Consider the following 25,764-nt stretch of genomic DNA (forward strand, 5'->3'; position numbering starts at 1 on the left):
CAAACAAGGCCAGCCGCCGAAGTGTCCAAACGAGGCAAGCCACCAAGGCATCCGAACAAAGCAAGGCGTCTGAACATGGAAAGCCGCCAAAGCGTCTGAAGAAGGAAGGCCGTCACGGCGTCTCAACAAGGAAAGCGGCTAAAGCGGCCAAATGCAAGCTACCAAAGCAGCCAAACAATGCAAGCTGCCAAGAAGGCCAAACAAGTCAAGCCGCCAAGAAGGTCAAACAAGGCAAGCCACCAAGAAGGCCAAACAAGGCAAGCCACCAAGAAGGCCAAACAAGGCAAGCTCCCAAGAAGGAAAACTTTCGAGGTCTTCAAGAAGGCAAGCTTCCTAGGCCCTTCACAAAGTCAAGCTTCTGAGGATCCTTAAAAACAGACATGCTTCAGGGCCCGCAAAAGGGCAAGCTTCCAAGACATCTTAAGTTTCTAAGGTAACTCATTGGCTACCAGTGGCCAAATATTCCATGGGTTGTGCATATGTTCTTAAATTCTTTGACATGGCCCTGACACACAGAATTTTTTTCTACAGTCATGCAGAGTGCTTGGTTGCAGCCTATCTTTTGACATGCCTGAAAAGGCCAACTCTGGAAACTATCATTCTACATGGTTGTCAAAGACCGGAGCTCTCTTCCTCGTGTCATTTATGCTAATTATCTGTCTTATAGAAAGCTTTTGAAAATGTTTTTATTCAAACACTTGCTCTTACTGCTCTTTTAGCTAATCTCAGTCAGTCTTCCAGCATCAGGACACCTTAAGAGGCATCACTCCTCTCTATGATAGTGGAAAATAAATGAAAAGAAAACATAAATAAGGGAAGCCTCTGAGGAACTTTAAGACGGCAAGCTTCAAATAGTTTCTCAACTAGGAAGGCTTGCAAAGTATCCCCAGAAAGCATCTGAGGCATGTGCTCATAGCAAATTTCACAGGATACTCAAGTTGGATCTTTTAGGAAGCATCACAAGATAGCAAACAACGGAAGATACTCAGGGAAAGCTTCTGAAGCATCTTGAGCATGAAAGCTTTAAAGCTATCATAAGAAGTCAAGCTTCAAAGGCATCTGTAGGAAGCTGGATCTTCAAGTGATATATCACAAATCCAATATACAGTGTAAATAGTCCAGGAGTTCCCTTATGAGTGGACAGGAGCTTGCCATGGTAATCCCAAAGTGCTCCGTTGGGGGATAGTGTGGTCGAGCAGCCTTAGGTTTAACACAGAAGAGTGCAAGACATCTGAAAATACCCACAATGGTCAATAAATGAGACACACGACTCAAAAAGGAGATCCACACCAATTTAGAAAAATAGCAAATACCTTTATATACATTTAGGTATTAGAAAATCCTTTAAATAAGTTCGTGTTTAAATAGGAATATTTTTCCGTTCAAAAAGTGCTTTTTCTAAGTTCTGCAAAGTTAACTTATTCGAGGAAAATCATATGTGGTTAATCGGTTCTTGTAAGCGACTTAAGGGACCATTCTCCAGGAGTTAAGGTGAGTTGTGGGCAAGATCCAAGGTAGCAACAGCAGAACACTATCAGCGTCTGTGAGAAAGTGCCATCTTTCTTGCATGGTATGCCCCCACTTTTTGCTGAATTTCTGATTGTAGGAAGGTGGATATCTGACTATGGTTACCCCCAAATTTTTGCCTAGTGTCTAGCTGGTTTTTCGACTTAGTTGGCCTGAGATCCTGCCATTCAGGATCTCAGCCTGGCTGTTCTCTCTTTAAAATGGACTCCATGTACCCTAGGTACATACCCAATTGGTTGGATCACCCTGTCAGCCCCTGTACCAGTGTACACTAGGTACCCAGGGCATTGGTGTACCCAAGGCCTGCCAGGGGCTGAAGCATGTATTATGCCACCCCAGGCTTGGCCTAACAATCTGACACAACTGGCTGATCACTCAGCTGGGGTAAGTTGGTGTAATCACCTCTTACTTAGGTGTAGTATACCTATACCTAACCTTAAATGGGACACCTGGTAACCTATAAGTCACTCCTATGGCAGGCCTTAACAATCCTGAAGGCAGAGTGCTGGGTTCCATGTGAGATGGTGCTCTGGCATGAGCTGAGCCTGTCTGCAGTGGTCGGAACAACTTCCTTCTACTGTTTCCAGATATCGTCATACCATATACTCTTAAGTGCATTATGAACCTCGCGGTTAAATGCTATCTTTGGTTTGGCTTTATCAAAACATGTCGAGTAAGGTGTCATACGAATTGGAATACTAACCCCTCGCCAATTCTGGCGACGGGGTTAGCATTGCACCCTTCTAGAGGGACACGACATGTACAGTACCTGAAACCCGGGTAAAATCAGACATAGCCTCAGCTCCACAAAATGGATGCTGCCACCACAGACACAAGTCTGCCCTCCTGCTGCTGGGAGTCCTTCCAGCTTGGGAAGTGTGGACAAAGGGTTTCCTGCCAGGGGAGGTGCATGCACCACCCCAGACAGGATTTTGTGTATTGGTCAGGTAGGGCTTGAAAGAAACCAGACATGCCTGTGGCTCACAAGGAGCCTCGGTGCATATGCCAGTTCAAACCGGTCCTGGGGCACACCAGTCCCGGGCCTGGGGCGAGCTGGACAAAGGATTGGGGGTGTAACCACCCCCCTTCCTGGTCCCACCCATAGGGAGGGACCTAGCAGGTAGTCCGGCCCCTAGAATCTGCTTAAAGGTAGGAGCTGTGTCCTAAGACTTCAGACATCCTGGAATCAACTTGAAACTAAGAAGAAGACGGGAACTTCGACATTCTGCTGCACAGAAGACTGAAGGAAATCTCCCCTGTGGTCAGGGAGTGACCACCTTGCTAACGCAAGCACCATCCAGCGAATCAACGTCTGCTTTGCCGCCGCCTCCCGCCGGAGCCCGAGCCCAGAGACTGACAAGACCTGGACCTCCAGACCTCTCACCGCCCGATCCACAGTCCCTGAAAAGAGGAGACCCGTGGAGGCACCGAGACACGTGGAGCCAGCCATCTTGGAAACGACGACGACAAGCTGCAAGTGCAACAACCGAGGCTCCCTCCAAGTTGTGCTTTGGGATCTGAGAAGCCCAACCCTCGAGCAGCATCTGCACCAAAGGTGAGCCCTCCAGCATCTCCACGATCTACGTGGGGCCCTTCTGCATTTTGCCACTTGACGCGCCTAACCGGTTGCTGGCCCGCTGGCTAGTAGCCATCTTGGCGACGAAATACACCGCTGGTCTGGTTGCTCCAGACTGGCCCTTGCTCCCCTCCAAAGGAGCAGTCCCTCTGACCTTGCTGGTCAGAACCATCAGCTTATTTCATCTCCTACAACAATTGCTTTTGCCAAGGCTTGTTTGCTTCGATCAAGTCGCCGACACCGCCGACAGCGAGAGCCTGCGTGGGACAGCTCGTGGACCGACTCCTGGACGTCGTCGACCTCCAGGGACCACGTGGCTGCAGAGACAAGCTACACCTTTCTTCCTGTTTGCACCCGACATTGCCTGGTACCCACCTGGTGCCACGCTGGTCACTGGCTAGTGACTGTGAACACTGTCCCCTCTGCTTACAGGTCTTCAACATCTCCGATCCACTCTTGGATCCACCGCATCTCTCCCGGACCGACCGCCTGCAGCATCTTTGTCCACAGGCTCCACGGAACAGATAGAAGAAACCCGACGCACTTCGAGGCCTATGCACCCGCTTCCTGTGGGTGAGGTAAAGCTGGCACTCCTGTGCCCAAGTGTAGTATTACATCTCTAGTGCCTGTGTTCCAAATCTTGAGTTCCTAGTCCATCCGGAAGATCCTCTTTGCAGTAACTTTGTACTTTTTACGCACCCATTGAAACCTATGGGAGCACGCGTGTGACTATTTGCTCTGCACACGCCACCCGTGGACCTCCTGGTCACTAACTGAAGTTAGCTCCTTGTAGGCCCAGCGATTCTAGAGGCCCTAGGCCTTTTCCCTTTTCTGTTCGTGGTACTTATACCACTATTTTAGTATATGGTTCGAGCGGCCACCAGGGCCTATCCATATAAAGTGCAACTTCTGTGTATTCTACTGTAATCTTGTTTTACGATTTGTGCTCCTGTGCTCATAAAGAGACTAGGGGTTACTTTGAGAAATAAATACATATATATTTTGAATATATATCTGTGTGGTGTCCTTTCATTGGTATAAAAGGGGGTTGCATTTGGTAGAACAGCTGGCTTAACACGCTTCACGAGTTTAGCCTCAAAGACTGCTTAGCCTACGCTACCACTAGGGCAGCTAGTCCGAAAAGGTTGACTTACAACCACACCATAAGGGTTGCTTGGCATGGTACAAGGGGGTCACTTTAACTAGTGAACATCATATACCAGGCCAACTTCTCACACTGATGTACTTTGACTGAGTGTGCCCTGGGCTCCTGCTAATCAGGTACCCAGGGCCTATGTTCCTTCCCTAAAACGGTGTTGAAGCCTAAACTCAAATGGCATCTCTGGCCACATGTCAGCCCCTGGTAAATGGTACACTAGGTACCCAGGGCCTTGTGACCAGAGAAGGACCCTAAGGGCTACAGCACTTATTGTGCCACCCTTAGAGGCCCTGTACCCTGACACACACACTGCCCTTGCAGACTGAGTGTCTGGGTGCAGAACAAAACAGAGAGTCGACATGGCAACCATCCCTGTGTGCCATGCCCACAACACACACTGCCCTGGCATACATCAGCCACCCCTCTAGCTGGGTGCCCTATGCCAGTGGTGTGGGTACAGGTGCATGAGCCCTGTGCCCCTCAGTACCCAGGTCCATTCCTGTGCACTGTACGTGCAGTGCTGCCATTTAAGAGTATATGGTGCTGGGAGATCGTCAACACGAACTCCACAGCACCATGATGGCTACACTGTAGACTGAGAAGTTTGGTATCAAACTTCTCAGCACATTAAACCCGCACTGATGCCAGTGTGGGATTTAATGTACAATGCACGACAGAGAGCATCTTAGAGATGCCCCCTGAACTTACCTACAATCCACGTCTTGTCTGAGGGGCTGCCTAGGTTGCCACACATCAGACATGTTGCTGGACCCCTGGGTAGAGAGCCATCCGCTCTCCTGGGCCTGCAACAATGCACATCCTGGGTGAGGTGCTAGATCTCCTCCCCCACGATGGGCAGGGGAAGCTTCAAAGGCATGCCGCCTTTGTGAGATTCTCCAGGCCACCTGCTGTACTCAGCAATTGGCCCCTACCGGTTCTGTCCCCACTCTGGCGGGAAGACTGGTCGGAAACCCCAAGGAAGGAAAGGGGGTGTGCCAGCCTCTGCCAACCCCACCCCTCAGGTGGGGGAGGCGGGGTGAAGCACATCTCCGGGCTCTCGCCGTCTTGACTATGAGAAGCCCTGCCCAATCAGGACTAGGCTACAGCCCCCCCTCCCACAGGAGAGTGGCAGGATAGGGGGCGTACCCACCCCAGGGAGGGGACCCATTGGTCCCTGCCCTTTACCTACATGTAATGCCCCTAAATTTACTATTTAGGGGCACCCTGAACCTTCCTTCCTCAGATCCAAATTCCGAAACAAGAAAGAAGAACAAGGAACAAGAAGATCTGCCGTGCAGCTGCTAACAAGAGGAAGACACCAACTGATTTGGCCCCAGCCCTACCGGCCTGTCGACCCTCGAACCTGCTCCTGCTAGACCCCGGCATCTCCAGTGGTCAGCAACCTCAAAAACCCCAGAGGACCTGACTGCCTTGTGACTAACTACCTGGGACTCCCACGAGCAGTGGTACTGCTCAAAGCAAGAAATTGACCCCTGGCATCAGCCAGGAACCGCGAACCAAGCACACTCTGCACCCACCAACCCAGGTCTTTGCTGGAGTGGACAAAGTCCACGAGGACGTCCCCCCGCTGACTGTGACCCCGAATCCAGCACCCAAGGACCCACCTCGACTCTCCTGACGACGCCTGCAGCCTCAGAACCAGGGACCCCTCCACCCGTGACCAGCAGAGGGTAAGAGTTCCCGACACCAAAACGCACCCCTGAACCAGACGCCCCTCTGTACCCAACTCCTGGGTGCCTACCTATCCTCCAACTACCCAACTTACCTCTCGAAGTGGTGGTCGCACCTGAAGAATCTTCGGCCCCGAGCTTGCAGCTTTTGTTCATTTTTGAGCTTCTCCATTGAAATCCATTCAGCGCCCGACGGCTCAAAAGCACCCTGCACCCAGCCGCCAGAGTGCCCCTGGCAGTGCAACTTCTAATCTAATCTACTTCCCCATTTGCCCTGAGCAAGTGACCAGGAGCCCAGCTCCCACAGCCGCATGGCCAGCTAGCCAGCAGCCACCAACCAAAGGCCCCTTGCCTCCCATAGGATAACATTGGGCCTAACTCACTCTGCACCTGGCTGCCCCTGTGCCGCTGAGGGTGTAACAACTGTACTTACCTGACCCTGGGAGACCCCTGAGAGACCTCTGAGTTTATGCCCAGAACCTTAACTCTGCCAGTCGAGTACTTACCCAAAAGCCGATAACTCACTTTTCTTCCATAGGGTAACATTGACTGGTTTCACTTGGAAATTCTTCTGAGTGTGGAGTTTCTAAACTTTAAAATATTCACCTAAAATCAACCGAGTAACGAAATCGAAAATACTCACCTGCTATTAGGAGAGATCCCAGTGCTGGATCTTGGTGCCGAGCACTGACCCTGAAAAGTAATTACAACCATACTTACCGCTAACTCAGTTTTCTTCCATAGGAAACCATTGACTGTTTTTCTGTGAAATTTCTTCTGTCGATTTTTGCAAACTACAAATATTCTTTAAAAATCGTACCAACTGTGAAATCGTAATTACTTACCTGTTTTAGATAGATGCCCGAGTACTGAGCCTAGGAGCCCAGTACTGAATTACAAAAGTAACAAGAACATACTTTACCTGCAACTTGAATTTCCTTCCATAGGATAACATTGCCTGGTTTTTGCTGAAAAAGTTTGTGTCGATTTTGCAAACTTACAAATATTCGTTAAAAATCGCCTGTCTAACCTAAACGCATTCTCTCAACTGCTTACAGGTGGTACACTAGTGCTGGATCCAGGATCCAACACTGAGCTAGAAAAAGTAACAATAACCCCACTTACCTAAGTGTCGAGTTTTGCAACTTTAATATATTCATCTAAAATCAGCCGAATAACGAAAACGAATTTACTCACCTGCTATCAGGAGAGATCCCAGTGCTGGATCTTGGTGCCCAGCACTGACCCTGCAAATTAATTTCAACCATACTTACCGCTAACTTGATTTTCCTCCATAGGATAACATTGCCTGGTTTTCACCAGAAATTCTTCGAAGTGTCGGTTTTGCAAACTTACAAATATTCGTTAAAAATCGCCTGTATAACAAAAACACATTCTTTCAACTGTTTACAGGAGATGCCCCAGTGCTGGATCCAGGATCCAACACTGAGTTAGAAAAAGTAATATAACCCCACTTACCTGCTAAGTGAATTTCCTCCCATAGGATAACATTGGTGATTCTATGTGAAAACATTTGTGTCAACTTTTAAAATACAATAATATTCCTTAAAAATCACAACTGTAACCAAAACGTTTTTACTTGACTGTTTACGGAAACAAACCAGGACTGAATCTAGGATCCAGTCCTGTGGTAAGAAAAGTAATCCTAAAAGTAATCTATTGCATTTAACTAAAAATTCCCATTGAGCTCAATGTTATATTGTGTTTGAAATTGTGTTGCCTATTGCAACAACTGTATCTATTGCATTCAAAAGTCTATTGCATATTGAAAGTATTTATCTAAAGCATCTCATTCTGAGAAAGTATATTTTGATACCTACTGTTGGTTCTAAAATAAAACAACCATATATTTTTATACAAAACCATTGGCCTAGATTTCAGTTCTTGAGTGTGTGAGACCATTTGCTGACTGAGTGTGTACAACAAATGATTTACACTGTCCTCTGATACTGCCTTACTGCTCGACCAAACTACCACTTTAGAGAGTCAGGTTATATCTAACTTTAGCCTCTGCCAAACCTCAGTGGACTCTGTGCACACTGTACCTATTTGGGAAAAGTATATACAGAGCCACTTTCTTACAGCGTCACTTGTGCGGCCGGGTGCAGAGGGGCCAAACAGCGTTGGGTGCCCAATTTTATCCAATAGAGAACGGTTGCGGTAGAAAGAGGCTGCGGGACCAGTCCAGTGAAACAGAGTAGCTTCGGTTCGTGCGATGCTGGGGTACACACCTTTAGTCGTATTTTCCTCTGGACGGGGCGTCCAGATGCACAGGGTCATTTGGGTGTCGGGTTTCTACATCTGGCAACACTCGCGGTTGAACAAGCCTTGCAACAGGGGCTGCAGGCAACGTCTGGGAAGTCAGGAGTAGTCACTCCATAGTGGACTCGGTACCTTAAGGGCTTGGGTACCCCGCTGACAGCGTTGGCCCACTTCGATATGGGCTATGGGGCTCTGGTGCAGTGGTGGTTGGCGGCTTCAGGTTTTTGAGGGCCAGAGTCCTCTTGGTCCTCCTTTTGCTGTCTGCAGGATACAGGGAACAGGCCCACTGTCCCTCGGGAGGTCTTGGTTCTTGGGCAGAGGCTGGCAGGTCTCACAAGTTTCTGGGGACTCAGCAGCTGCAGGACAAGTCGACTTTTGGTGGAATAGGTGAAGGCAGCAGGCAGGCACACAGGGTTGGCCCCCAAGTCGGTTGCGGGGTTTTTTGTTTTTGCTTTGTGACTCTTCTCGTCCGTCTTCTTTCTTCAGGTCAAGATCTGCTCTTCTGGTGCCAGGGGGACCCCTAAATACTGAATTAAGGGGCATTAGGGGAGTGCAGGGTAGTAGCCAATGGGCTACTGACCCTTAGGGTCGCTGTGCCCGCCATGTGACCACTTCCTGTTGGAAGTTTGCATTACCCTGTTCCAGAATTCATCCATATGCCATCACAAAGATAGCTACTTCTGAAAACTCGTATCACCTCAGTTTAGCCAACCTAAGTGGTGGTACTAGCCTGAGCGTGGCACGCCTACCCGACTAGCTAGTTTTACCGCCTGTCCAGGTGCCAAGGGGGCACTGGCTTCTTTTCCTGAGAGTGGAGCCAGATTCGCATTCCAAAGGCGGAAGCTCTTTGAAGCTTGCTGACCTAGGGAGACAAATCAGCAGGTCATCCTGTGGGACAGAGTGTTACACCCTCATCCCGGACAGGTTTTTGTTCTGAGTCTCTGTGAGAAGGTGGCCTGGTATATGATGTCCACTAATGTAAGTGGGCACCCTGCAACCCTAATTGTGATTTGAGAGGTCTTAGACAACCTTGGAAAGCTCTCCAAGTGGTAGCTGTGGAGAGCAGCCCTCAGGCTTAGTCCAGAAGGAGTGTAAAGCAGCTTGTTTTACCAGAATGCAATCTTATAGTATAGATTAAGAGAAAAAGAACCAAACAAGGTATTTATAAAAAAAATTTATTTATTATATAATACTCTCTTACCCACTTAGATATCTCCTACCCGGGGGATAAACACAATACTAACGATAGAAATACAGTAATTAGCACAAAATACACAGTGGCCCCCAGGGGGCCAAACCATATACTAATAAAGTGGTAGAAGAACCATGACTCGGGTCAAGACAATGTGGAGAGGATGTAGAAGTGCTGGTGACCCAAGAAACCACCCATGGTGAGTGACAAGGAACCCCACGGAGAGCGTGTGCAGTGTGGGAACACAACCGTGTGCTCCGTACTAGACTACGTGTAAGTTGCGGTTGAATTTTGAGAGATTAAGGACCCTTCCCAGTGGACCCTGAAGAAACCCAGTGGAATACAGAAGGTTGGAGAACATGGTTACCCCTAGTACCCACATTACCTACACCAGTGAAGCCAGGTGAATAGGTGTGAAGTGGTATGGGAAAGTGCCGTCGAACCCAATGGAGGACTTCAGGAAAGTGCCGCTGCTGAAGAAGGAGAAAGTGTGTGGTGGAATCCGAAGCAGGATTCTAGTTAAGCAGTACCTGCAAGCAGAGGGGACAGAGTCCATGTCATTCAGGAGTGACCAGGAGACTTGGAAGACGAATGATCTCTGATGCGGGTATTGCAGGAGAGATGACCATGACCATGACTCTGCAGCTGCGAGGACCAGGTGACACTGAGGAAGACCAGGAACCATGCACGAGCTGTCCCCCGTCAGATGTCAGGGGCAGAGGGGTCGGTGTCCGGTGGGAGCACCAACAAGCCGTGGCAAATGCAACCAACGCAGAAGTCAAAGAAGGTGCAATTTTGGGACCAGCATGGTCCAGGGAACTCACCAAAAGCAGGAGTCAGGGCAGGCCTGAGCAATCAGGGGAGCCCAAAAGAAGCAAAGGTGACCCTCAAATGGACCCACAGGCCGGAGGCACTGGAGTCACAACAGGACCTCAAGCAGCTCACCTAAAGATGCTGGCCACGATGCAAACAATGTGGTGTGGCTGAAGATTCTGGTCATTGGAGGTGCGAGAGGTTGGGGCTACGTGGAGCCTGAAGATCTTCTTGGAAAGAAGCTGAGAAGCCTTTGCAACTGCAAGCTGACACGGTCAACAGGGGTTTGGTTATTGCACCCCCACGAGAGCTACTGGCCTCGAGAGCTCTGGATCAGCAGACCAGTCCATAGTTGCGAAGCCTGCAAATGCAGGGGAGTGACTCCTTCACTCCAAGGGAGATTCCTTCAGGTGTCTTTAATGCCTGTAGGAATTGGAAGGTTCCTGTATGGTGCACAGGCACAGACAATGCAGCAGACTGGAAGAGCGACGAAGTCGAGCCCAAACGAAGTTCAGCATAGTCCAGAGTGCCCAGACGGTAGAAGAAGAAGTGGTGTCTGATCTGAATCTTGTCCCATAACGAATCTAGGGACCCACCCAGGGCCCCACCCACAGGTAAGCCTTTAAGTACCCTAAGGAAAGGGTTGGGACGAATCAAGGGACCCTCCCAGGGGCGGGTCTGGACAGTGGGGAGGTTACTCTTATGTCCTTTGTCCAGTTTCACGCCAGAGCGGGAGCCACCGGTTCCCAGAGCTGGTTTGAACTGGACTATGCATGGGGACACCAAATGTGCACCTCATGCAGACTGAATGGTGCTGGCAAGAGCACCCACCCTATCCCAATACAAAAAACCCTGTCTGGGAGGTGTTCACACCTCCCTGTGACAGGATGCCTATTGTTCTGCCTTCCCCTGCTCGAGCTTGGCTGAGCAGCGGGAGGGCAGAATCGTGTCTCTGGTCGGCAGCAACCATTTTGTGCTGTACGGTTCTAGAAGGCTGGTACCGGGAACACAGAGCCTCACGGAGGGCTCTTCCAGTGCTTGGAATCAAACCTCCCACACCATTTACGGTGTTTGAGGTATGATTCCAACATGTTTGATACCAAACATGATAGGATTCGTTGCAGCCAGTTTTGAAATGGTCAGAGTAATTACGCGATGCTGCTCGATATATTATATGGCTGTTTCACTTACAACCCGGGAGAATGGACTCCGTAGATTGTAGGAGTGTCCTACTCATGCAGGGGCACCCTCACATTTAGAACCAAGCACCCTGCGTCCAGGATTGATAAGGCCTGCTATAGGGTTGACTTATAGGTTTTAAGTGCAGTGACTCTAGATATAGGAAACCTATATCTGTAGTAAGTGGTGCTAGCACCAATTTGAATGGTCTCCCATGGGTTGCATAATGCATGGGGGACCTCTGGGGTACCTATAACCTGGGTACCTTAGTACCATATACTAGGGACTGAAAAGGGTACCCCAGTATCCAATCTGGCATGTACCTTAGTACTGAGTGTAACACTTTAAGGAAGAAAGCAGATAGACTGGGGCCCTGATTGGCAGGATCCCAGTCAAACTAGTCAGTAACAGCTCAGCACCACGCATAAAGAAGGGGTAACCATAAAATCAGATCTTACTTTCTTACAGACTCCAGAGAGCCAAAAGCTCTCACCCCAGGAGGTCAGAACAGTGTCTCGGGTGGCAGGTTGGCAGAAGCCAGTGAGCAAGTACACCAGAGTCTGGTAGGATTTCAGGGGGCACCTCAAAGGTGCCCTATGGGTGTATGCTATTGGTGAATCCATCACTGGCATCAGTGTGAGTTTACCAATACGAGATGTTTGACATCAAACATCCCTATTTTCAGTGAAGCCATCATGTAGCTGGGGAACCCTTAAACCAGTGTCCAGCACATGTTTTAAAATGGCTTCCCTGGTCAGTTGTACCGGCAGTAATAGGACTGACCAGCACAGGGTCATACAGGTATGCCCTCACATGTAATATTCAGCACCCTGCCTTAGGGCTGATGGGACTGCTGTAGGGGTGACTTACAAATATTACATGCAGTGTTAGGGGACATGGCACATAGGGATGTGAGACATGTTGTGTTTTCACTTTTGTCTGCACCAGGACACGCAGTCTGCAATTTCAGCCTTGCATGTGCTTGGTGACGGGTCCCTTAGGGTGGCACAATTCGTGCTGCTACCCTTAGGGGCTCTCTTTAGAACCTCAGGCCCTAGGTACAAGAGGTACCATTTATTAGGGACTTACAAAGGGTGCTAAAGGTTATGCCAATTTGGGAAACGTTTGTACAGTTTTGGGAAAGAGCTCTGGCACTGGGGACCTGGTTAGCAGGAACCCAGAGCACGTCCAGTTGAAATCACATCAGTTACCAAGCAAAAAGTGGGGGCGACCATGTCAAACAGGGCTTCTTTCCTACAGCATCCCTGATGAGAAAGATTTGAAGGAATCAAAAAGTTTGAAAGAAGTCTAACGAAAGTGATTTTCATGGGCATCTCATGAAGAAAAGTTTCACAACATTTCAAGGAAGCAATCCGCTTAGAGTTTCCTGAGAAATCCTATGAAAAGGAGTTTCAAAGGCATCTCAAGAAGCCAAGTTTCCGAGGCATTGATAGAACGAAAGCTACAAAGACTTCCAAAGAGGGTTCTAAAAAGGTAAGCATTCAAGAGCCCTTAAAAAACGAGCTTCAAAGTCATATCAGGATGGCGAGTGGTCATGATATTGTAGGAAAGCAAGATTCAAAGTAGTTTTATTAAGGCAATATTCTGATGCAACGTACTTTAGCTGTAACTGTTGTCCTCCAGTGTAGGCATCTTTCATAGATTCACATGCTTAAATCATTCCCCATCATTAAAGTAGGAGTCCCTCTGTAACTTTACCGAAGCTGTAAAAGGAACTGAGATGTTGAAAAGGCCCAGACAGTGCCCACTTTGTTAGCACATCCACCTCTTTCTAATAGAACCAAACTTCAGCCAATTTAGTGGTATAGCTCTGTGCCTCATCCCTCTCAGAGTTCTTCACACGTCAGATTTCTCGCACTAGAGTGGTAGTATAAGTTAACATGTGAGCCTCTACTATTGGAGGAGGGTGAGCCGCAGGTTAATCTATGAAACTTGTTTCTTCTCCAGCACTGAATCCATCATAGATTCACATGTCTGACTTAGAACAGTAAGCAGTGTTAACAATTTAATTATATATTTACATTTAATAAGAGTACGGAGAGATAAAATAGATAAGCACACGTTACTTCAAAAGATGACAGAACTGCCGATCCCACCATCACATCTCTGACTGCAAATGCCTTCAAGCAATAGTGCTTTGGGAAGGTGTGCCGGTTTCTCCACTTTTCAGCTCGATCAATGTCCACCAGGGCTACACCTACGAAGACTGCTGATGAAGCTGCTCTGATTACTCCTGTGAGAGGTCCTCCAGCTTTCATGTGGCAGAAAGCTATGTTTGCAGCGCTCTATCTAGAGATTGCCTGCTTTATATTGGGAGTCATTTATGTGGGTTGGAGAAAAAGACTAGAAGTTGATTTGAGTTTTTAAACTGTTTAGTTCTGTTGAAATAGAATCTGAGAAATCTTTTAGCATCAATAAGATGAAATTCAGGAAGCACTTTATGTATAAACTTTCAAATAGTTCTTACGATAACCTTGTCTTTTGAGAACTGTATTGAAGGCTCACTGATGGTAAAACCCCGAATTTCATTAAATCTTCTTGTTATGTTGTGTTATAACAATTTATATTGTGCACTAATACCCTTGGGTGTCTAGGCGCTTTTGGTCCAATGCTGTAAGAGGGAGACTACGTTTTAAAAAGCCAGGGTTTTAGGCGTTTCCTGCTAGGAGAGTACCAGCTAAAGGCGTGCCAAAGAAATTGAGGGCCTTCTCTGTAAGGTGCCTTGTGTGCGATACAAAGTGCCATGAATTTCACGCGCTGGGTGACTGGGAGCTAATGTAACTCTTGAATCCCAGCCCTAATGGACTGGTGTTTGGGAACGTCCAGTACTTATCTGACAGCGGCATTTTGTACGGATTGTAGTCTTCTTAGCTGATTGGATTGCGTGTTAATATATAAGGCATTACAATAATCCAATTTTGATAAAACCTAGGAAGTTAAAACGGTTATTCTGGGTTTTTTTAGGGATAAATGGAAGAATTTTACGGACGGTTTTTGATGGTTAAAAATGCAGGACACCACTTTTGAAATCTGGGATTTAAAATTAAGCTTTTCATCTATTATAACCCCCCAAGTTCTTGGCTTTTGCTACCTGTGGAGGATGGAGGCCCAGAGTACTTGGCCACCAAACTGGTGACCATAGGGGAAAAAGCTTTCCAAAAAGCACCACCTCTGTTTTACTTGAATTTAACTTCAAGCATTGCCTACTCATCCAATTGCTTAGGGAGACCATGCAATCATGAAGTTTGATGGAGTAGTTAACCTCCTTGTCTATTGTTGATATAACCAATTGGGTGTCGTCGGCATAAGAGGTTGGGATTAGATCACAACTTCTGATCAGAGGTGCTAATTCCGAAACATAAATATTAAAAAGCGTCAGGCTCAATGAAAAGCCATGTGGTACCCCACATGGCAGGATAAAAGGTGCAGATTTAAAATCGCCTAATTGCACTGTCTGAGTTCTATCTGCTAAAAACGAGGTTAACAGCGAGAGGGCCTTTCCTCCCAAACCTATGGTCTTTAGGCGTTCAATCAACAAAGTATGGTCCACAGTATGAAATGCCGCGGACAGGTCAAGGAGGATGAGAGCCGCCGACCCTCCGCCATCTAGTGTGGTGCGAATTTCCTCCGTTGCCTTTACCAGAGCTGTCTCAGTACTGTGACATGACCTAAAACCAAACTGACTCTGGTCTAAAATATGGTTTTCTAGGATGTGAGTAGAAAGTTCCACATTTACAATTTTTTCCAAGATTTTCACGGGAAGCGGAAGCCTCACAATGGGTCGACCGTTGGCCGGATCCGTTATATTGAAGTTAGTTTTTTTAAAATAATGGTAAGATGCAGGCCTGTTTCCACAGTGTTGGAAATATTCCTTGTAGGAGCATCCGATTATAGATGCCCGAAAGCTGAGGACTGATGATATGGCTAATATTATGTAAAATCCTCGAGGGACAAGGATCATCCAGGGAGCCCGATTCAGTCCTTAACAGAAGGGTGTCAACTTGCACTGAGGATGTAGGGGTAAAGTTTAAAAGAGGCATTACCGTCTAAGCTTCCTGTTCTGTAACATTAGTGCTAGGTGTATACAAGGCAAATTGATCAAAAATTAGATCAACCTTTGATTTAAACGCCTGTGCCAATGTGTTACAGAAATCTTGAGTACAGTTGACAGCATCATCCTTCTTAGCAATTGTCAGACTGTTTATGACCTTGAAAAGTTCCTTACTAGAATTCCCCGCCATTTCTATCTTCAGTGTAAAGTATTAGCTTTTCTCAGTGATTATTTTTTTCTTATTATCAGCTAACATTCGTTTATATTGCTCTTTTTCAACTGCGTCATAATTTTTACGCCAGGTTCTTTCTTGCTTCCTACATGCTTGTTTATCTGATCTAAGGGCTTCAGAAAAACATGGTGCAGATGGAGTCTTTCGATTATTATTAGCCACCGTGACAAGTGCTAATTGATCAAAATTGGATTCCAGCCAGGAAGTATAACTTCTAGCTGAAACCTCTACTTCCAGCGCTGGGTCTGGGAGACTATGCACTAGCTGGCTTTCCAGTACGCTTAAATACATGTTGTGTCAAGCTCTCCTATTAAGCTTGGTACTCACTGAATTAGTTGCCTTGTATCCAGGCAGGTCATATCAAAATAACACAGCAGACGTTTCACATAGCAGAACTGCCTTTTTCCAGGGGAGATATTTTAAACTTGACTTCTGAATCGGTTCTAATGGATCAGACATGAACTGTGAAAGCACTGTATTCATTTTCAAGTTGTTGTTGTGGTTCTTGATGGCGGGGAGCACTCTGAATATACCTTTTAGTTATTCTTTTAGAATCCCATGCGACCATGAGGCTAGTTCATTAGGTGATCTTCAAAAACAAAGATGACGACCAGGTGAACCTCCTTTTGCCCTGAGTTAGCTAGCTCCAGTAGATGTGGAAGTATCTGGTGGGCTTGGATATGAAAAAGAATTAAAGCCTTTGGCTGCACACCAGGTGCAAAACCTTTCCCATATTCCTGCAGCCTTCCAGGAAATCTAAGTTTATAGACTCAGGGAACTCAGTAGCCCAGCTGCCAATCTCAGTGCTTGTGGCTTGTGATGGAGGATATGTCCCAGACAGCTGCACAAACGGTGTGAACTCATCACTAGCAGTAGGAATGGCACCTCCACCAGTTGTAAAAGGTCCATAAACCAATATTGTCTTAGCCGGGAGAGCTATGAGGATGAACTTGTAGCGTTCCCTTTTCATCATGGCAGCAGCTTGGGGAATTGGTGGAAAAGTGGAGGCAAATATCTTGCAATATCCGATTGAAAGGGCGTTGCCCCCGGTGTTTAGTTGTGTATACCTGCTTGCATACGAGTATCATTTCTTCTAGTTTTTTGGTGGCAAAGAGGTCAATCCCTTGTTTCCCCCGGGCATAGAATACTTTTTTCAGTGCACTTTACCTCCTACTCACAATAGTCTTTCTGAGCTCAGCTGAGGTAGTCTTACTTGATCATTCCTTCTCCCTGAAAGATGTTATGTTAGAACAATTTGTTGATAAATCACCCATTGCCATAACTTCTGAGGTTCTGATGACAGGATTTAAGAGTCTGTTCCTCACTTGGCTTGGCTCCTCTGTTTGAATCAACACCTCCGAGGTCTAGATTGCAGTGTTCTCCTGACCAGCCATGCACATTAGTGCACATATTTCTCTATTATTGGGACCAAAGGCCTCTAGTCGATAGCACCAGCAGGTGAGCCCACCCACCCTCCATCCATCCAGCAGTCTGAGATGACCACAAAGTAAAAATCGAGGCCCGATACTATATTCTCTGGCATTGTCAGCCAGGGAAGTGCTTGTCGCATTTTGTGTGTTACAGCTACCTTACAAAGATTCTGACATTTGAGCCCACTGGTAGTTCAGTCCTTCTTGGATGGGTTCCATGAAGTCAGCAGAATGGGATTAGAACTTTGCATGGTGACATCTTACCTAGAAGATGCTTCAAGAGGCATACATTCACCCCCGAATGTTTCAGTAGTTGTCTTGCTAGTGCAGTGACAGCTTGTTGTCTGTCTGTTGATGGATTTGCATTCGCCTTTGTTGCGTCTATTACAGCTCCTAAGAAGTGACTCTTCAGATAAGGTGTCAGAGAAGATTTGCTTATGTTAAGCTTGAGACCTTGTGATTTAAAAAAGTCCGATACAGGCTGCTATTGTGTAATTTGTACAGGCTACAGATGAGCCTTTGCCCATCTCATCTAAGTAAAGGTAGAACTAGTGGCCTAAATCTCAACTATGAGCTGCAACTCGAATGATGTTTTCGGTGAATTGGAATGTGGAATTAGGCATCCTTGAGATCTAATGATGCCATGTTATCATTCTTAACTAGAAGATGTAGTACCTTATCTAATGAAATATTTTTTGCTCAGAAAGAGATTGAGTTGTTGCAAGTCTAGAAAGGGCGTCCACTCTTTCAAGGTTTATTTTTATGAGGAAGAATTTTCAATAGAATCCAACATATTGCTATAGCTTCTAGACTATTTATATGGCTCTTTTTTGTAGCATGTTGCACATCTAGGCTTTTAACAAGCGTAGGTGCTAGTATCATACCTCAGGCGGAGGAGTTGTAGTCAGATGGTATAATGGATCACATCTGGTACCCATTTGTCTGAGATGATTTTCTTACAGCTGAAAGTAGAGATTCTGCCCATTTCAGGGCCTGATATCCTGAGGGCAAGAATTGTAGTATACGGTGCCTGGAAATCGTTAATGATGGTATGCATCTGACCTTTACCTTTTATTGGTGGTTTTGTTCAAAACTGAGGCAGCATCTGCTGCATGGTGGTTGCGCTGGTAGTCTTCGTGGTACAAATGCTATTGATAGGATGGATTCTGTATGTCTGATGTAGGCTATGGTACTGCTGCATTCTTCCTCTACCACAAAAGGATTGAGGTCTCCTCTGCTGTGGGGCCCCCGACAGATCAGGCCGTCATGGTATCCACGTTTATGCTCTGCAGCTTGTTCTCAAAGTGCCCCCCCTAAATAGTAATGCACTATCAAAATGCATGTCCATTATTGTATTTTGAAATTCTGTTCAGAAGAAAGTAGCTTTCAGCCGCCCTCATCTTCCTAAGATAGCGGCTCCAACCCGGTGTCAGACAGCAACGTTTGCCAAGTCCATTGCTGAATCTATTAGTGTAAGAAAGTGGCTCTGTATATACTGTACCAAGGTAAGGTACAGGGTGCACACAGTCCACAGTCCCAAGAGGTTTGGCAGAGGTTAAAGTTAGCTATAACCTTACTCTCTAAAGTGGTAGCTTGGTCGAGCAGTAAGGCAGTAATCAGAGGACAGTGTAAAGCATTTGTTGTACACAGTCAGCAAATGGTCCAACACACTCAAGAACTGAACTCTAAGCCAATTGTTTTGTATATAAAAATATATTGTTATTTTATTTTAGAACCACAAGCAGGTATCAAAGTACTTTCTCAGAATGAGATGTTTTAGTTTAAATACTTTCAATAAGCAATAGACTTTTAAATGCAATAGATACAGTTGTTGCAATAGGCAACACAAGTTAAACACAATTATAACATTGAGCTCAATGGGAATTTTAAAGTTAACGCAAGATTAATTACTTTGCATAGGTTTCTCTTACTCAGGGCTGGATCCTAGATTCAGCCCTGATGCATCTCCTGTAAACAGTTGAAAGAAATAGTTTTTGTTAAACAGGCGATTTTTAAGGAATATTTGTAGGTTTCAAAAATCGACACTTAGAAGAATTTCTGGCAAAAACCAGGCAATGTTATCCTATGGAGTAAAGTTTGGTTATCGATAAATCACAGTTGTAATTGCTTTGCAGGGTCAGTGCTGGGCACAAAGATCCAGCACTGGGATCTCTCCTGATAACAGGTGAGTAGTTTTGTTTATCAGGTGATTTTTAGTGAATATGGATTAGTTACTTACCTGTATTCCTAGTTCTCATCCAGGGGTATACTCAAAGTCATTATCTGTGAATAATCCCCGCCCGTGTGCGAGATCCCGGAGCATAAAGAAAGTGTATGTATGTATGTAGATATATATACACACACACACACACGTACACGCACACACACACACACACACGTGAAAACATATACATGCAGCCTAAAATGTTTCCAACATGGCAAAAATGCCGCAATTACATAGGTTTGCAATGTAAGAAAAATACCCTCCTAACCCATAAGGAAAAGGACATGCACTGAAAAGTTGTCATACAACAATCCTTTATTGCCATAAGGAAAACTTGTAATTGCAGGCAGTTGCCTCTAGGCTGCATAGCAGAGCAATAAACTGACACCTTGCCTTTAAGGCTTACAAGGGTCAGGGCACCCTGCCTTTAAGACCTGCAAGGAGACCCTCTGCTCCCATCATGCACCACAGGTGACAGTTAGGTCAGTTCTTTTTGACGGTGCATTGTGTAGAGACACCTGAGTAGAGGAAGAAATTAATATAGAACAACTCCAGTAATGCTCTTCTGGGGAGGTGGGAGGGTCGCTTATGGCTTTGATGAGTATACCCCTGGATGAGAATGAATATGCTACTTACCAGTATGCATCTGTTCTTGGCATGTAGGGCTGCTGACATTCATATCTGTGCATAGATCGCCGCCTAGTGTTGGGTCCGGATGATTGCACATTGTTGTCCTGGAAGAGTCTTCGAAGTATCACGAGATAGGTGGCTCCTCCCCTGGACTACAGTGCGCATGGGCATCCTCTCCATCCTTAGATTGTTTTTCGCCATTGTGGCAGTGATGGAGTAGATACAGTAAGTGATGACCATGCTATACAGTAATTCTGAGTGCTGCAGCCGCTACAGGCGCCGGGGAGGAGGGTGGGCGATATGAATGTCAGCAGCCCTACATGCCAAGAACAGATGCATACTGGTAAGTAGCATATTCAGTTCGAGGCATGTGGGCTGCTGAATTCATATCTGTGCATAGATTATATAGCAGTACCTCCATTAGCGGCGGCTGCCCGTGCCAGCTGCAGCAGTCTGAAAAAGAGTTTTGATAACAGCCTGTCCTACAGCTGCCTGCTGTTTTGAGTGTACATCTACACAGTAGTGTTTGGTAAATGTATGTATAGTGGACCATGTGGCTGATCTACATATTTCCTGCAAAGGAATGTTTCCTAGGAAAGCCATGGACGCCCCTAACTTTGATTGTTGAGTGGGCTCGTGGGGGAATCGTTAATGTGCGTTTAGCTTTTTGATAGCAAATTTGAATACATTTAACGATCCATCTGGCTATCCCTGCTTTGGAAATGGCGTTGCCCTTGTGTTGTGGAGAAAAGGCAACGAAAAGTTGTTTTGTTTTCCTAAAATCTTTTGTTCTGTCTATATAGTACATGAGGGCCCTCATTACATCTAGTGTATGGAGCATTCTCTCTGCGACATTTTGTGGATTTGGAAAGAAAACAGGCAGTTCAATAGTCTGATTCATGTGGAACTGCGATATCACTTTAGGCATGAATTTGGGGTTGGTACGTAGTACAACTCTGTTTGCGTGAACCTGTATGAATTGGCTCTTGAACGGTTAGTGCCTGGAGTTCACTAACTCTTCTTAACGAAGTGATTGCCCCTAGGAAAGCTACCTTCCAGGTGAGGAATTGAATCTCACATGAATGGAGAGGTTCAAAAGGTGGACCCATTAATCTGGTGAGGACCACATTGAGGTTTCACACTGGTGCCGGTGGGTGTCTCAGGGGAATCACTTGTTTGAGTGCCTCTAAGAAGGCTTTGATGGCAGGCACTCTGAATAAAGAGAGGTGCTGCCTGTTTTGAAGATAGGCCGCTATCGCGGTAAAATGTATACGTATGGAGCTGTATGCCAGATTGCATCGGTATAAGTGTAAGAGGTAACAGATGATGTTTTGAATGGATGCGTCCAGCGGGTTAATGTCATTGTTGTTGCAGTAAAAGACAAACCTTTTCCATTTAGCCGCATAGCAAGCTCTGGTTGTGGGTCTCCTGGCCTCCTTGATGATATCCATACATTCAGGTGGCAGGTTTAGATAGCCAAACTCTAAGACTTCAGGAGCCAGATTGCCAGGTTCAGCTGTTGCGGATCTGGGTGCTGAATTTCGCCATGGTTCTGCGTTAAAAGTGCGGGTGTGATCCGCAGCCTTTGATGCGGCACCACAGAAAGTTCTAGAAAGGTGGTGTACCATGGTTGGCGTGCCCATGTGGGAGCAACTAGGATGAGTGTCAGTGAGTGTTGTCGCAGTTTGCGTGCCACTAGCGGTGTTAATGGCGCTGGGGGAAAAGCGTACTAAAATCTGCCGGACCAGTTCATCCATATCGCATTGCCCTGTGACTGCGGATGTGGGAACCTGGCGGCAAAGCTTTGGCATTTTGCATTTTCTTTTGTGGCGAACAGGTCTATCTCTGGATGACCCCACTGTTGGAAGTACGGCTGGAGTACTGACGGATGTAGCTCCCACTCGTGCATCTGGTGGCTGTGTCTGCTGAGCAGATCTGCCATTTGGTTGTCCTTGCCCGGGAGGTGTTCCGCCATGAGGAATATGTTCCTCTGAATGGCCCACTTCCACATGCTCTGAGCCAGATGAGACAACTGTGGAGAGTGTGTTCCTCCCTGCTTCTGTATGTAGTACATGGGAGTCATGTTGTCCGTCCGGATCAACACGACTTTGTTGCATAAGTGTACTTTGAATGCGTTCATGGCTAGGAAGATTGCCATCAGTTCCAGAATGTTGATGTGCATCTTCTTTTGCTGTGTCGTCCATAGTCCCTGCACTGTGTAATTGAGTACATGAGCTCCCCATCCCTGGAGAGACGCGTCCGCCGTCAGTATTATTTGCGGAACAGGCTCTTGGAACGGTCGGCCCTTGCAAAGGTTTTGTGGATTCCACCAATGCAGAGAGTTGTATGCCCGACCGCTCACCAACACTAGGTCTGTTAATTGTCCGTGAGCCTGATTCCATTGACGCACTAAGCACTCCTGAAGCGGGCGCATATGTAGTCTCGCGTGCGGGACTATGAAAATGCAGGAGGCCATCATGCCTATCAACTGCATGAACACTCTCGCTTGAAGGGAGTGTTGAGGTTTGAACTTTGTGATCAGCAGGTGCATGCTGTTGATCCTCACTAAATTTGGTTGAGCTGTGGCTGTCAGAGTGTTTATGGTCGCGCCCAGGTACAGTCGTACGTGTGCGGGTTGAAGATGTGATTTTGGGTAATTTAGTGAGAATCCTAGACTGTGAAGAAGGTGAATGGTGAGGGACATGTGGCTGGCACATTGCTGGGCTGACTTTGCCTGAACAAGCCAGTCGTCCAAGTAAGGGAAGACGTGAATGTGCTGTCTCCGTAGATGTGCAGCCACTGTCGCTAGGCACTTGGTAAAGACCCTGGGTGCCGTCGTTACGCCGAAGGGGAGAAATTTGAACTGATAGTGGTGATCCTGAATAGTGAACCTGAGATATTTTCTGAGCGATGGGTGTATGGGTATGTGGAAATACGCATCTTTCAAATCCAGTGTGGCTAGGAAGTCTCCCTGACTGAGTAGCGGTAGAACCTGCTGTAGGGTGAGCATATGGAAATGCTCTGAAAGAATGTAGTGGTTGAGGGGTCTCAGGTCTAGTATAGGTCTGAGAGAACCGTCCTTTTTTGGGATTAAGAAGTACAGAGAGTACACCCCTGTCCCCTGTTGGTTGACGGGCACGACTTCTATTGCACCTTTTTGCAGCATACTTAGTACCTCCTGCTGCAATAATGCCAAGTGCTCTACGGACATAGGACGGTGCTTTGGCGGTATGTTGGGTGGAGTGGATGTTAATTCTAGACAGTAACCGTACTGGATAATGTCCCTGACCCACCTGTCTGTGGTGATGGTTTTCCAGACTGACAGGAACTGCTGGAGTCTCCCCCCGACAGGTGTTATGTGGTCGGGGGGCAGGGAGAAGGTGTCACTGTTTGTTTTTGGGGGAGGACCTGGTGTTGCCGTACCCACGTCCTCTGCCTTTGGTGCTGGATCCACGATATCCACCTCCAGTGGTTTTATCATAGTTACTTTGCGTACCCCCTTTATTGTACTGCTGCTGGGACCCCTGACCTCTAGCTGCTCCTTTATTCCCGGGGCGACGAAAGGAGCCACTACGTAACTGCTGCGACTGCAGAGCCCCCATTGATTTTGCAGTTTCAGTGTCTTTCTTAATTTTTTCGAGGGTAGTGTCAACCTCGGGGCCAAATAAATAGTCTGGGTTGACTGGTTGATTTAAGATATTGTTCTGAATCTCAGGCTTGAGGCCTGAGATTCTTAACCATGCGTGCCTCCTCAACATGACGCTTGTGTTGATCACCCTTGCTGCAGTGTCGGCTGCATCCAGTGCGCATTTGATGGACGCATTTGTAAGGAGTTGTCCCTCTCTGATAAGGAGCTCCGCTGCCTCATTGTATTCATCTGGCAAATGTTGTAGCAGTGATTCTAGTGTGTCGTAGTGGGACCTATCATAACGGGCCAGGAGTACCTGTGTGTTGGCAATGCGCCAGATGTTTGCCGCTTGCGCTGCTATCCTTTTGCCTGATGTCTCCAGCACTTTGGACTCCTTGTCGGGGGGAGGAGTATCACCCGTCATTTGTGAATGGGCTCGTTTGTGAGCATTAGCAACAACCATGGAGTCTAGAGGTAACTGACCCCTAATGTACATAGGATCTCCGGGTGCAGGCCTGTATTTCTTTTCGATTCTGGGGTTCAACACCCGTGCCCTGGTTGTTTCTTTAAAAATGTCTTTTGCAGGTTTTAGAACTCCCTTCAACATTGGCAGAGTTTTGACGGTTTTCTCAGAGGAGGCGAAAGTGTCCACTAAGAAATCTTCTTCAACAGTGTCAGAATGGAGTTCCACTCCATGATTGGCAGCAGCCCGTTCTATGAGGGCATTAAAGGCAGCAGTGTCCTCCGTGGGAGATGTCTTTATATTGTAAAGCTGCGTGTCAGGAGTATCTGGTGCGTTACCCTGGTCAGTGGGGTCATCCCATGCCTGATCTGGGTCTTGCATGTGATCATCAGGATCGATATCCCCAGGGTAGGTGGTATTATCCCCTATAGAGTCCTCTCCTGCGTCTGCCTCTGAATGCGTAGGAGAAAAGGACGGCAGATCCTGAAGGAAGGGTTGAAAGGTTTCATGAAGCACTGGTGCGGAACCTGCCGGCAGTTTGTGTTTCAGAGGAATTTTGTATGAGTCCAAGCCCTTCTCTGGTGTGATTTTCCGCTTGCGGAGCATCAACCTACCAGTGTCGGCGTCGATAACGTGTGCCTGCGAAGGCTCAATATCGATGTGTCCAGTGGATAGTGACTGTGTTTGGTGGACACGTGTCCGAATTTCGAACATTTTCGGTGCCTTGGGCGGCGGCAATCCAAATGTGATGTGCGCCGGTGCCGAGTGTGATTTTGCGGCCTTGTGCGTTTCGGGACCCGATGTAGGTTGGAGGGTTGCCTGGTCTCTGATGCGTTGCAACGATGCCGAGACCTGTTGCAAGGTGAACGTAGATGGCGCTTTGGAACCGATAGGCACCTTGGAGGTATCGACGCTCGTCGGAGTCGATGATTTGGCAGGCGCCGCAGTCTTCGATGTCGACGCAGACGGGTCAGCCACCTTGACCTTGGTGGGTTGGGCCGTAATCTTCGGTGCCATAGGCCGAGGCGCCTTGTGGGGACCGAGGGCCTTCTTCTTTGGCTCGGCGCCGGGACCCTTCACTGTGAGCTCGGCACCGAAATCTCTTTTGGTGCGTTCGGTGCCGATGACCTGTGCCGGCGTCGAAGGAGTGGAGGGCTTCGAGGCCTTCGATCCGATCGCAACCTGTTTCACTTTCGGTTTCGATGTAACCGGTACGACGGACGGTTTCGGTTTCACTGAAGGAAATCCAGTCGTCTTCGATATTAATGGCTCGTGTGAAATGTTCGAGGCCAGGCCTTGAGGCGGGGCCGAAGAACCATGTGACTGATCTTGGGTAAGGCCCGCAGGCGATCCCTCGACCGGAGCCTTATGACGACTTTGTTTCTCGGCCTCCGTATGGACGGGTGGGCCTAGCTCTTCACTGGAGCTATCTTCCTCGGCCCCAAGGGCCTCATTGTAGTCTCCTACCTCTTCGACGACGTCTTCATCCTCAAAGATCACATCATCGTCTTCCGATCGGGAGTCATGTTCGGAAGCGTGGCTGGAGTCTATGTCTTCTACGCTCTCGGCGTCTTCGTCCTCGGTGCTAAAGAAGTTGGCCGGGGCAGGCGCCGATTGCTGTGCCTCCAATCTCGCTGCCCGTCGATTCCGGAGAGTCTTCTTCGA

The 25,764-nt window shown here is 47.3% G+C and overlaps 1 protein-coding gene across 7 annotated transcripts in view; it reads right to left on the reverse strand.

Moving 5' to 3' along the window:
• Positions 1-25,764, reverse strand: part of ARHGEF1 (Rho guanine nucleotide exchange factor 1) — an 891,302-nt gene that overhangs the window by 136,269 nt on the left and 729,269 nt on the right. The window lies entirely within an intron of this gene.

The sequence above is a fragment of the Triturus cristatus genome, chromosome 7 (genome assembly GCF_964204655.1).
Source record: "Triturus cristatus chromosome 7, aTriCri1.1, whole genome shotgun sequence".
Classification (NCBI taxonomy): Eukaryota; Metazoa; Chordata; class Amphibia; order Caudata; family Salamandridae; genus Triturus; species Triturus cristatus.